Source organism: Halyomorpha halys, unplaced genomic scaffold (genome assembly GCF_000696795.3).
Source record: "Halyomorpha halys isolate HHAL.00 unplaced genomic scaffold, Hhal_1.1 Scaffold658.1, whole genome shotgun sequence".
Classification (NCBI taxonomy): Eukaryota; Metazoa; Arthropoda; class Insecta; order Hemiptera; family Pentatomidae; genus Halyomorpha; species Halyomorpha halys.
The window spans coordinates 738712-752018 of NW_027110302.1; positions in this window are offsets into that span (position 1 = coordinate 738712).

Here is a 13307-nt window from a genome sequence, read left to right on the forward strand (position 1 = left end):
CAAACCCACAGGGCTTTCTCACAGCTAAGGGGAAATAGAAAATAATCATCTGCCACTGCCGGATTCGAACCTGAGCCCATGCGCTTTATCACCGTGCTATCCGCTTCTACTAAACATGATCAACCAAATTTAATTTTTAAATTCTCAAAACTTGTTAAATTCAAATTTTGTTATTTATGTTTGTTCGATTTTAGCTCCGTTTGGGTACGAATCTTCAAATTCTTTAATAAAATTGTTCTTGATGTTTTGTGATATGTCGCCAGAAAACATCAGATAGGAAACAACACTAATATGAAATCAAAATTAGATTTTATACGATATTTAGGTTCGTTGAAAATCTCAAAGAATTTTAAAAATCATAGATTAAGAAAATCCTAAAATCCCAAATGATTAAGAAAAACTGTGGCTTCTTCCAGTTGACTTAACTACCAAAAGAAGCTTCATTAACCACAATTATAATCTACCGAATTTCATTTCGAAATTCTCAAAACTTTTGAGAAAAAGGTGGATTTCAATCTTCAATTTCAATTTGTTATTTATGTTTCTTCAATTTTCTGCACCGTTTGGGCACAGATTCTCAAAACATCGTTTTAAAATTACATTTTGTAACAGATCTAGCCCGAACCCGATATGATTCCTTCCATAATAAACTCCCTAACCACCCAAACCCACTCGTTTCTAACCTTGCTTCCTCTTCCATTCCTGGCAATCCTCCGAGGCGCTTGAAAAGAAGATGGCCTCGTGACCTTATATTGTAAACTGTTTTTAGAGTTCTACTACTGGGTAGTTCCTCTACATCCTGTATCATATCATTAAGTCATTATGATCAAATTTACTGGTTGTATTTTTTTATACAGTTGTAAATATCAACAAATAAATAAAATAAAAAAAATAAATTTTATATGAGAATCCTTCTTTGGAGATATGGAGTCCTGTTTCGTTGATAATCTCAAATAATTTTGAAAAATCAAAGATCAAGAAAATTCTAAAATCCCCTGCGCTTTAGAAAAACTGTGACTTCTTCCAGTCGACTTAACTACCAAAAGAAACTTTATTAACCATAAATATGATCTAACAAATTTTATTTAATTAATTAATAGATCAATTAATTAAAATCTAAAAGTTTACAGTGTGAATCATATTATTGTTTTTACTGACAGATATAAATAACATTATGAAATGATATTGGCTTCCATTCGTTTTTAAGTAGATCTATTGTATTACTATTTATGTGTGAAATCCCTATATAAATTATTATTCTCACGATTAAAATAATGCTTGAAAAACGTGTAAACCTAATTGAATTTCTCACGCATAAAAACAAGGAAGTATATGTGATTCTTAACTATTACGTAATTTATTTTACTAATTAATGTTTTGTTTTTCAGGTAAGTAGCTGTTCTATCTTCGGGTTTCAGTAAATGTAAGGTAAGCTTTGAAATTAATTATTAGAAGAGTTCAGTGTTTTTTGTACCTCAGAGGTATTCTTAGAACTTCCCTTTCAAATTAAGCAATTGAATTATCAATTTTTTTGTACTTTTCTTCCTCAAAGTTGGCAGGAAAGAGGCAAATAAATAAAGTAATCCTTTGTAGGACTGAAGAACCACTAAGATGTCGCAACAAAGTGATTGTTGTGACTTCTTCAGTCGACGGGTCAAGGATAAGAGTCTCCCAGGTCAGGATAATGCAAACCATTAAATGCTAGGAAATTCTCAATCATTGTAATTCAATTGAACGCACAACTCCATCTAAACGCCAATTTTATTGCTAACGACAGAGCTATGGGAGAGTTGAAGATAAGTTTAATAACTATTTAACGGCGGTTTGGCACTTAATAAGGGGATTTTTCGGTGGGAAATGGGTTCTACTGAAGAATAGTCACAATTCTATCTGTAAAATGTATTATATGTTTATTTATATATGTTATTTTTGTCGGAGTGATCCCTTCGTTTAGACGAAACGCTGAACAAATTAAGTAAAGGAAGAGACCTTTAAAAAATATTTAATTACAAGGATCACACATCTAATTCCCAGATTTTGATTAAATTATATACCCATTTAAGATTTCTTGGACCAACGCGCCTCAAAAAATCAAAATTTACTTCTGCAAAACATATTTTATTGAGAGATTATAAGTTTTTGCAGAAAAACAAAAACTTGTTTTTAATTTTTTTTCTTCTAAAAACGTATTTTTACGGAACCCAAAAATAGTTTTTTTTCTTTCTTCAATTTTAATAAGGATTCGGAATAAATTATTTTTTAATATGTGGAATCCAAAATCTTTCGAAAGTTGTTTTTATATTTTTATTATAGTTACCAAACTTTTGAATATTTTTAGTAATTTTTACTTTAGAATAGAAACATTTTAGAACTATATTCTTTATTGCAGCTATTTGAGAACAAGATATACAAAATAATATATGTTTTGTAATCTCGCTTTATTGACTTTTTGGAAACAAAAGTTCGATATTTTCATTCTTAGAATAAATGGTTCACAAAGAAGCCCTGAAGTGAACGTTAATGAATAAATGGTTTAAATTTTACAAAAAAAAAAATTGTTTTCTATAAAAAATTGAAATGTGCCGTTTAAGATATGGATTCCAAATCTGAGTCTGGTTTTGAGTAAATTACTTTTTTTTCTAAAAATCTTTCGAGTGTGTTTTTGATGTTTTATTATAATTATTAAACTTAATAGTTGAATATTTTTATGGCTTACGATTAGTAATTTTTACTTAAGAACATTTTAGAACTGAACTCATTATTCTAGCTACATCAGAACCAGATGTATAAAACAATATGTGTATAGTAATCGCACTTTATTCACATCTGTCCAATATTTTTAGTCCTAGAAAAAATGGTTCATTTATAATCCTGGTGAAGTAACCGTTAGTGAATAAATGGTATAAGATTTGAAGAATGTTTTATTCAGTCATTGCCTGATGAGTATTATACATATGTTCAACTTCGAAACTTCTCGCTTATTCAGATGATTTGGTATTATTGGGTGATGACAAAGAAACTATAGAACTAAATACAACCACGTTAATAAACTCCAGTAAGGAACTAGGTCTTGAAATAAATACAGATAATACAAAATACACGGTTAGCAGTAGAAATGCTAGCAGGTTCGGTGATATAGATATTGGAGGAAATATGTTTGAACTGGTAGATAGGTTTAAGTATTTAGGTTATACGGTAACTAGAAAAAACGAAGTTGATGAAGAAATAAAAGCTAGGTTGAAGGCGGGAAATGCTTGTTATTTTTCAATTTCGAAACTGCTTAGTTCGCGCCTTCTATCGAAAAACTTAAAAGTTAGAATTTACAAAGCTATTATTCTTCCCACTGTTGTTTCCGAATGCAAAACGTGGCCTTGTTCACGAAGGAAAGAAGTGTCTTAAGGTTTTTGAAAAATAAAGTATTACGTAAAATATTCGGACCGAAAAAGGATGAGTCAATGGGAGAATTTAGAAGGTTACACAATGCTGTATTGAGAGTACTGCTCTCGGCAAATATGATTCATGTCAAAGCATCGTTGCGTATAAGATGGGCGTGTAAGGTTGTGGGATATAGTAACAAACGGATCCCTAAAATGGTAATAAACACTGAATTGACGGGCAAACGTCCGAGGAGTAGACCGAAACGTAGATGGGAGGAATGCGTCTAGACTAATTTAGTAGATTTGATTTTGGAGGGGTGTCACTGGTCAGCTGTATGTAGAAAGCGATTGGTGGTATCGGCATCGAACCTTAGGATTTGCTAAGCCTTCATTATAATTAATATAATAATTATTTAAACTTTTAATTTTAAAAAAAAATCCGTACCCATGGAAGGTAAAGTGTTCAGTACTTTGTAAGGAAGTTCTTTTACTAGACCAACGGTTGTGCAAGGAGGTTATTTGGTTAGAATCACGCACGACCGCCAGATTTTTACCCAATTATATAATTGGTTATTATTAGGTTATTGGTTATTATTATTACTAATATGTTTATTATTAGGACATATTATAAATTATTGGCTATGAAAATTTTTACAATTCCAAATATTTAATTCTTTCAATTCAAAAAATGTTTAACGTACTATCTATTTCCAAGTATTGATTAACATAAAATCCACTATCAAATGACCTGTTGTATTAACTTAATACTTATCTAAGGCACTAATAATAATAAATTTGCTAGGTTTAATATTATATTCTTTATATAGAATATTAAAAAGTGCACATAAAAATTACATTTTATTTTAGGACCAACTAAAACTATTCGAACAATTTCTTCTTTGAAGAAGGTTGTTTGTCGGAAATTGGCGATGTCAGGAAAGAAAATATTTTCCAGGTTGTTTTTACTGGAATGTTTTCCTCTTAAGAGTAAACAATTTTTCAGTCAATTCAAGGGTCTGGTTACTATCCTAACGATCAATATTAAAGTGCTTTCAAAATATTAATATTAGTGGTTTCACAGAAACTAAATATATTTTTAAAAAAATAGAAATACATACTCAGTAAATATCACCTTAATTCACTTAATATCACTTAAATAATTTTTAATATAATAAATTTAATATTTGTGAACTTACATATATTTTGTGTTCCGATTTACTGTTCCATCAATTGTAGGATATTGTCTATTGATTTTTTATACTTGCCTCTGAGATATAGAGATGCTAAAGGGTATAAATATAATTTTTTTTTTTAATAATTTATTTATTGTTATTTACAACTGTATAAATATATACACATCAAGTAAATTTGCTGTAAATGATATTATGACATGATACAAAAATGTGGGGAATCTATCCATTGATAGAACTCCAAAAACATTTTTAAAGGAGAAGATCTGGGGGCCATCTTCTTTTCAGACGCCTAGTAGGATTATTAGGTAATGAAGGAGAAGCCAGGTTAGAAACGAGTTGATTTGGGTGGTTAGGAAGTTTATTATGGAAGGATTGGTATCTGGTTCTGGCTAAATCGGCAACATAGGGGACATTGAGGTCCTGATGGATGATTTCATTTGTGATAAAGTAAGGAGCATTAAGGATTTTACGAAGGATTTTGGACTGTAAGGATTAGATTCGAGAGGAATTAGATGGTTTAGTGGAGCCTCCATAGCTCAACTCCGTATGTCCAGATAAAATGTAAATTTTAAATTTTTTTTGAGACTCACTAAAATAATTCAGGAATTTCTTTATTACCTTCTAATACTGCCCTCCTTCATTTAGTGCTAAAAACATCAAAATTAGATCTAGTTTACATTAAAAGTCAGGTTTCAGTATGTAAGAAGGATATAAATCCCTGAATTATGCAGTTTTGTAATCCCTGTAATATTTTTAATCTTAGATTAATCACTTTTCGCTTCTTAACAATTTTAAATATTTTCCAAATAAAGAATTAAAAAAAAATATGTATATAGAATATATTAGAGTCTTCTTGATAATCCAGAGGAATTATTAAGAAGACTCTAATATATTCTAATTATATTTTGTTTTTAATTAACCCAAACAATGTTTAAATTGTTTATTAACAAAAAAATGTTTAAATACTTTACGTTTTAATTTCAATACTTAATCTCAAATAATATATAATATATTAATTCACTAAAAGAATTATGAATTATTTTTTGGATCGTTTGAAGTGAAAATCCAGAAACCATTTATTCAAAATTATTATTATTATTAATGCAATATAAATTACGGTCATATTTATTATTTGAGCCGATTTTCAATCAACTAATTTATTTTTTTTTAGAAATCATATATAAATATATGTATTAATTCCTGAAAATTTTAATTTCAAAAGTAATAATTTTTTCCATTTCGGTTTATCACTTTCGATTTGTTAATTATTACTTTTGTTTTGTTTTTAAATCATTATTGGTAAAGGAGGAGTGTCTTTATCTGGGTTTACAGTTCAGTTTTAAGATGATTTGGAACGTACCAGAGACATTAGGGGTATTGACCATGTAGTGTTAAATGTTATCAGCATAGGAAAGTGAGCAGCTCTATTTAAAGTCATGTTAAATCGTAAACACATTAGAGCTCTTGGCGGATTTTCGGAGGAACTTGTTTAGTAACCTTTCCTTCCAAAACTTCACGTTATTTTTTACTTATAAGTTTTGATTTAGGTAATTTATTACAACATGCCTAAATTAAGTGAAAATTCGAAGTTGTGGGAATGTTTGGCTACTGAGTGCCTTGTTGATCATCTAAATTATGAGGAAGAGGATCAAGATGAGCTAATTGATAACGGTCATTACGTTATTATTGTCATTCATCGTTTTATTAGTTGTAAAACCATCCAAAACAATACTAATACAAAAAAAAAAACACAAAGTACGAACAAGTAACCTAACACAAACAAAATGATGACAATGAGGTGTAGATAGTTGACCGTGGATAAATGATTGGAGAAATTTGTCGGGGGTGCGGTCAGCAAAGAACAACATAAATAAACAAAATAATAGTTATTTATTTTATTCCGACGTTTCGACGTGAATTTCAGGTCTTCATCAGGGCTATAGAACAAGAGATAACAACATTTAGAGAAACATAAAATTGAAAAGGAATAGTGTACAAACAAATTTGGAATCATACAAAATATTGAATTGAATCGTAAATGATAAAAAATTGATAACTGATAATTGAAAAGTAAAAAAAAAATTGATTGATCATCGTTGAATTAGATAGTAGTAGATTGAAAACAGTGAATGATGGAATATAATATCATGTAAGTAAGATATAACATAAGACATGCAAGTAGTGTCTAAAAAACTGAAAAAACAAGTATTGATTCTACAAATTTAACAATATGACAGAAAATGAAATATAGTGAGTGATATATCTGAATTACAGTGTGAGTATTCACTTATATACCTATACCTAAAAATATAAATTTCTGTCTAACACTCACTATATTTCATTTTCTGTCATATTGTTCAATTTGTAGAATCAATACTTGTTTTTTCAGTTTTTTAGACACTATTTGCATATCTTATATTACACATATCTTCTGATGTAAATGTTGTTATCTTTTGTTCTATAGCCCTGATGAATGCCTGAAATTCACGTCGAAAAGTCGGCATAAAATAAATAAATATGGTTTTGTTGATTTATGTTGTTCTTTGCTGACCGCACCCCCAGACAAACTTTTCCAATAATTAATAAAATTATGACAAGTTGAGGTGGTCTTTTGCGTGACGTCATTCTCGATTTAAAAGACCTATTAACAGACTCTCAACCATGTTAAATTTTACATCGGTAAAAGAAGGAAATATTTCTCCATTTAACGGGAGTTTTTCAGTCTAACAGGCTTTAACATGTTAAACTAAAGATCATGAATCATCCCCTATTATATCTATAGACTCTACAATAATAAATATAAAATACAAAAAATTGAAAATATAAAAAAATTCATATCAATGGTTCAAAAAAATTAGAGACAGTACTATATTTCGCTTCAAGGCTTATTATAATTTAACGTAAACTGTATATAAATAAATGTTATGCTACTATTTTAAAACATTTATGTACATTAAGTTTTCCACTCGGAACAAGATAATTAAAATTCATAATAACCGTATATAAATATTATATATTATTGTTAATATTGTACATCAATATTAATATTATATTTTTTAAGAATATTAACTAACATAAATATAGAGTAACCAGAACCACTTCGGCTCCAGCCATTGCTGTCCGAAGACTAACGATCGTTGGCATTGCCAAAACATTACAAATCTCAACAATAACAGAGCGTGGAACCAGTTACGCAACATCGGTTTTTGTAACGTTCCAGGCCGCGGGTTACTTTCGGTCACTGCTGGTTTTCATTCATCCTTCCACTTGGGGGGCATTGCTAAAGGAGCTGTTATTGTACAAGGTTCCTTCCGAGGCAAGGGTCAATGAATCTCTATGTGTATATATTTATTGTGCGAACAGGCCCAGCTAGTGTTTTTACAGTACATCTTTAATTAAAAATTATTTAATTTCCAATTAGAGTGCTATTAATGGGTAGTATCTCTACATACCTGTATCATACCACTATAATCTTACTTCAAATTTACTTGTCGTATATTACGTACAGTTGTAAAAGTCAATAAATTTAAAAAAAAAAATTATAGCATTTAATTACAAATCTAAAATTACAAAATATTTATTGCTAGTGTTTTTCCTTGTTTTCCACAAGAACATTTTACATCCTGTTGAAGTAGTGTTATTTATATTTTCTTCTTTTAGTTGTTTAGTATAACCTCTTTGGCTTTTCATATTTAATAATTTTTCAAAATTTTGTTTGTATATTTCGGAACTTCACAACATAAACTGATACGTAAATATATTATTATTTTAATAATAATTACAATAAAGGAATCTGTCCAATGACGTCCCTCCAAACTCAAATTTACTAAATCAATCTTAACCCAGTCCTTCCACCTTTCGATCTACTTTTCGGACGTTTACTTATCGATTTAGTGTTAATTAATACTTTAGGATCCGTTAGTTACTAAGTCCAAAAAACTTACACTGTTCTGAAGTAAAAACTACTAACAATAAGCCATTAAAATATTCAACTATTAAGTTTATTAACTATAATAAACAATTCAAAACACTATCCAAATTTTAGTCTCAAAACTTTGTTGGACGTGTAAAAGAAATAAAAGTTTTGAGACTAAAATTTGGATAGTGTTTTGAATTATTTAGTAAAAAATTGCCAGTCTCAAGAAAGAATTTTAAGATTATAAATATAATAAACAACTTAGAAACACACTTTTTTTTTTAAAGTTTTAAGCTCTTCAGTCAATTCATCCCTTTCCTAAAATTTTTCATAATTTTTTAATAATTTTTTTTAAAAATATTTATTTATTGCTATTTACAACTGTACATTATAATACATTTAGTAAATCTGATCTAAGTTAATTGGAGTGTTACAGGCGTGTAAAGAAACTACTCATTGGTGGCACTCTAATGACATTTTACATTTGCTGGTCTTGTCATGAATGGAAGAGGATGTAAGATTAGAAACTAGGGGGTTTGAGAGTTTATAATAAAAGGAGTGATATCTGGTTCGGACTAGATCGGTTACATTACATTAAGATCTTTATGTATGATTTTATTTGTGACAAAGTAAGGAGCATTGAGGATTTTACGAAGGATTTTGGATTGTAAGGATTGAATACGAGAGGAATTCCAAGCTTTAGTGGACCCCCAAAGCTCAACTCCATATGTTCAGATTTTTAATAATTTAAATTTATATTTTACATTATAACTTTAATTATTTTGTTTAAGTACTAACAAAATTCATTGGTACATTGGCACATGCACCAGAGTAACGATATATATCCCTTGCTGGTAGTGCCTCGAGTTGGAAACGAACAGACAACTTCCTGACACCGGTTCCTCCTCCTCGGACCCCTAGAAGAGAAAGTGAACCTGTTATAGCCCGAAGGAAATTGATTCGCGACTCCATCAAGCAACACAATTACCCTCGCTCATGAGTAGAACGCCCTCATTTCGCTCACTTATTCCTCTTCCACTCAAGGAAATCAAATTTCCTCGCAATCTGGACCGTCTCCTTAAATGCCTTAAAGGGGAGCGGGAGTGTCTCGAAGAACGAGATTATAAGCACCATCAATTATAATTTTTAGTCCTTGAATCTGTATATAGACATTCGTATTTGGCTAGACTCCAACCTGGACAAAAATAGAAATGCTATTTATCCAACGGGAAGATAGTTTGGCATTGAGCACTTAGTATCTTAAGATAAATCTATTTCTAAATTATAAAAAAAAATGAACTAATATAAACATGAAATTTATATAAACATATAAGGAGTTCCTGGAAGAGATATATTTCTAACTAAATCTTTTCTAGCTATGAATTCCGTTTTCAAAATTCCAATTCAACAAATAATATACAATTTATCTAATATTTCTGAATGTCTGTTCTACTTGCTCCTTCATCTATTTCGTTCGCGTAGATTAGCCTACGTTCGAAAGGGCTTAGAGCTATCAGTAACACAGATGTTAGCTGGCGTCTCTCAGGGATCAATACTCGCACCGCTATTGCACATTACGTACATACATGACATTCCACAAAGTGACCACATATTGACAGTAACCTATGTAGATGCCAATGCTATTAATACTGGATATCGAAATACAGGCCCTATTAACTTGCAGACGTTTTTGTTGACTATAAAACCATTAAAAGCCTCAACACTTCTACAAACCATTTTACACAAAGAAATGAGACATGTCATCCAATATACCGCAATAACTCACAAATCCCGCAGAGGTAATATTTCTAACATTTGATATAATTACATCGATTCGATATCATAAGTTTAAATAATAATCCTGCCTCTTTTGCCAAAACAGTTAAATCCTAAGGAGTGACTTTAGACAGAAAACTATTATTTAATCACCACATTAATTCGAAATAGGAAAAATTCTATACCAAATGTATTCATACTTTATGAAATAAATTTGTAATAAATAAATCATCTTAACTTATGCCTGCCCGATATGGAGTTTTATTAGTTCTTTCTCATCCTCCTTAAGTGCCTTACAGCGTGGATGAGCCTCTAACCACTTGGTCCACCTAACCACATCTCGATCTCTGGCAAGCACCCGAGGCTATGGGCGGGTGATTAACCCAGTCAGAAAGGTCCTAGTGCCCTAGGACAGCAGGTCCACTGGTGAATTCACCTAGACCGGGAGCACGGCGCTAGCTCCGGAGAGGTGACCCTAGGGTGTGTACTGTATATGTCCTGAGTGTCACTATAAATGAATTGTGTATTGTTATAGTGTGAGGTGTGCGATGTACTGTACTGTGGTGCCCGGGGGATCGTAAAACCCCGTTAATTACGCACAACAATTAACCCATATTTCAACATTATAAAAAAATATTCAAGTATTTCAAAACAAATGGCAATATTACACATAATATCTATAATGCACGCTGAATATAGACACCGTACAGGATAACACATATAAACTGACTCAGAATTCAATATTTTGAATTTAACAGGTTCGAGTTAGTTTGATGTTGATATGGTGATTCCTGGTAAGGCTGCGATAGAGGTGTATCTTATTGGTTCACTGACAGGATACCATTTCACATTTTCACCTTTGGGGATCTGGACAAATATTAGTTATACAAATCTTAGTTTTATCGGAGATTTGTGCAACCGAGCTAACAAGAACATGAATGAACCGCTGTTAGCTGTTCTTCTTTATACCTCACATATAATTTCAATAGACCTTAATTCCAATAAATCCCACTAAATCACATTTACTCTTCGTCGTAAATCTGCCGACTGCCCTACAGTATACTTTAATAATGTGGCTCTTACCCCTGTAGAACAGATTCGTTATCTTGGACTACACCTTGACAAATGACTAACCTGGAATCCTCACACAAGACTGAAAATACAGGAAACTGAACGCAGATTCCGACTATTATAGCACTTACTAGACAAACGGTCTAAGGCGGCGATCTAGGTGAATTCCTAGGTATCTTACTGTTTCACTGGCAGGATACCATTTCACATTTTCACCTTTGGGGATCTGGACAAATATAAATTATACAAATCTTAGTTATACCGGAGATTGGTGCAACCGAGCTATAAAGAACATGAATGAGTTAGCTACTAACATGAGAAAATAAAACAACCCATTGAAAAAGTATTGCTGTTAGCTGTTCTTCTCCATGCCTCACATATAATTTCCGGATATATAATTTCAATAGACAATCCGTTGATTATAAATTTTGTATTTGACAGGTGCTGATATAAATATTTCTATACATTCACTCTGTATTATTATTATCTTCTACAACTCCTCGTATTATACAACACCTATCCAGTCATCATCCAATGTAATCTGAACTTCTGTGATGGCCGTTTCGAAAGAGCATTTTTTTTCAGACCATCTTCGTCTTTCACTTCTCTCTTACGAAATAGTTCTCAGGGATTTTTTTCGCACCTCTCGATCGCTGTAATCTTTTGCTCTCTCCCAGGCTCCGAGATCACACGAGTTCCCACAATCGAGTTTGTTTGTCGATTAAAAAAAAAAAAAAGAAAAAAATATTAAATTTGAAAATAAAATAATCCTGAATAAGTCTGATCACTCATGTTTTTGGTTTACATTATAATAAAATCATATTATTGTATAATAATTGTATCTTTTAATTGTGTATTTTAACTATTTATTAGGGGCCAAAGTTTCGCCTCACTTTGCAGGGCTTCATCAGGGCTAGAAAAGATACAAAACAACTAAACTGATGTAACAAAGTGAACATTGAAAGTAAAAGTAAAGTAAAAAGTATAGTAAGTAAAATCCTAAAAAAGTAAAGTAATAAAAGTAAAGTAAGTTATGGCTAAAAATTATTTAAAATATGTGAACATTTATATAATAATGGACAAAGTTAATTTAAGAAGATAAAAATAAGATGTACAGTGCAAAGTACAAATAAGTGATGAGGAAAATAATGAACAAAAGAGGATACCCACGTTTCTAACAATTAGTGCATAAATATGTTAGAACAATATTATATTATTTTAATATTATTTTATATTTTATTAAATTTATATAAAAAATGAACAATACAAATAAAAGGGCTGTCCGTTGCTCAGTGGTTAAGACACAGTCTTACACATTCGATGTCTATTGGCGGTGCCGGTTCGAATCCGGACTGGGTCGTTGACATTTTTCATTCAGTGGCGGTCCCAAAAATTGAAAAACTTTGACCCCCAACCGCGTGGTTAGGTAATATAGGTAGTATAATAGAACTCCAATGAGAGTCTTGGCCGAACAAAAAATGTAAAGTAAAGAAGATAAAAATTAGATGTGCCGTGAAAAGTAAAAGTAACGGAAATGAGAACAGATATAAAAATACAAGCCCAGACTATAAGATGGAAAATAAGGAAAATGAGAATAAAATAAAGGTCAAGAAAAAGGATAATAATAAAAAAAAGAATACCAACCTTTCAGAATGAAGGAATGCGATGATATTATAAGAAATATTTCTAAATACATTTTCTCTTTCTTTCATTCTGAAAGGTTGGTATCCTTTTTTTTTTTTTTTTATTATTATCCTTTTTCTTGACTTTATTTTATTCTCATTTCCATTATTTTCCGTCTTTCAATGTGTACTGTATATTTATATTTATCTTTTATCTACTTTTTTTATTTGTTCTTATTTCCGTTACTTTTACTTTTCACGACACATGTTATTTTTATCTTCTTTAATTTACATTGTTCATTTTTATATAAATTGAAAAAAAAAACTTTGTTATTTATTATTAATCCCGTTT